Here is a 1,344-nt window from a genome sequence, read left to right as displayed (position 1 = left end):
GAACTTCTCGCGATACATGTCATCGTCGCCGTGGTTGAGGAGCTTGGGGTAAGCATCCTTGGCAACGGCAAGTACGTTCAGGAAAGGTACTTCCGTCATGTTTTCAATATTCGTTAATGCAAGGGCAGAGAGCTCATCCATCCCATATTCCCGGGCGAAGCAGTAGAGGAGGGAATGTATCCCAAACTCTATATCGGCGTCGGGGCGTTTATTGGAGTTATCCTGCTCTAATGAAGGAAAATTTTGGGTTGGATAAGAACACCCTTGATACTTTCCGGTGTACAGGAACCTTACGGCGAGCTCGAAAACCACCGGATCTGTGTCCACTAGTGATATGCTGCCATGTTTTCCAGTAGCGGTTGCCGGACGCATCTTGTTTCCCAGCGATGAAGCTTGATTCAGGATTCCTAGGTGGACAAGGAATACTCTCTGGCCGCCAGTGGGACCAACGAGAACGTCAACAATCTCTGTTTCATAGGGGCTGGAAGAAATAGGGTGGCCATCTCCATTTGACATAGAAGCCGTGACAATCTCTGTGTTCCAGGAAACGGGGCCAAAAAGTGGTGGATATGTTCCGCTTGGGAAGAAGCTGGAAATGACGCGGGTATCCTGAAACAAAGTCGAAGTTCCCGCGCTCTCATTCGGTTGTGCATCTGCTACCCCATCTTTTAATCGGCTTAATGTTAGCAGTTTGCACAAAACTGGTTTCACGGCCAGGGATAACTTAACTGGAGGTCAAGTCACCTGAAGTCACAGCGCTCTTCTTCTTCTTGTTGGCCATTTCAGCCGCTGTTGGGAGTTTAGAGCTTCAAAAAAAAAAAAAAAAAAAAAAAAAAAAAAAGAAGAAGAAGAAAGGGAAAAGACTTAATATAAGCTTATGAGAGGGGGCCGGTCTAGCCTTTAGAGTCGTAATGAGACATACTCGTGAGAATTGATATACCCTCCACCCTCCATGGGATGTCAGAGATATATAGAGCTCCCAAGGCTCTTGGGAGCCCCTCCCGCTTCATGCTTTGGACCGCCTCCTAGCCCAATCACAAAGGGGGAATGAGCAAACATGCGGGGTATGGTAGGTAAATGAACTGTTGCAACGGGGAGCAGTAAACGCGGCATTGGAGGCCTCGTCCTAACGCTTCTGCTACATAATATGTTCCTCGATTTTCCATTAGGAGGCAGATGCGTGTCCAACCTCGCAGCTCTCTGCCGCATTGTGCTGGCCCTATTGGTTCAATGAGCAAAGAGACCCGTGTTTGGATGTATCGCCTCTAAGGGTTCGTGGACGAACCCATCAAAATATCAGTACCCCCCCTAACCCGCTCTGGAGGATAAACTCATTACTCATGG

This window comes from Histoplasma capsulatum, genomic scaffold (genome assembly GCF_000149585.1).
Source record: "Histoplasma capsulatum NAm1 scaffold_1 genomic scaffold, whole genome shotgun sequence".
Lineage (NCBI taxonomy): Eukaryota > Fungi > Ascomycota > Eurotiomycetes > Onygenales > Ajellomycetaceae > Histoplasma > Histoplasma mississippiense.
This window is presented reverse-complemented; position numbering follows the sequence as displayed.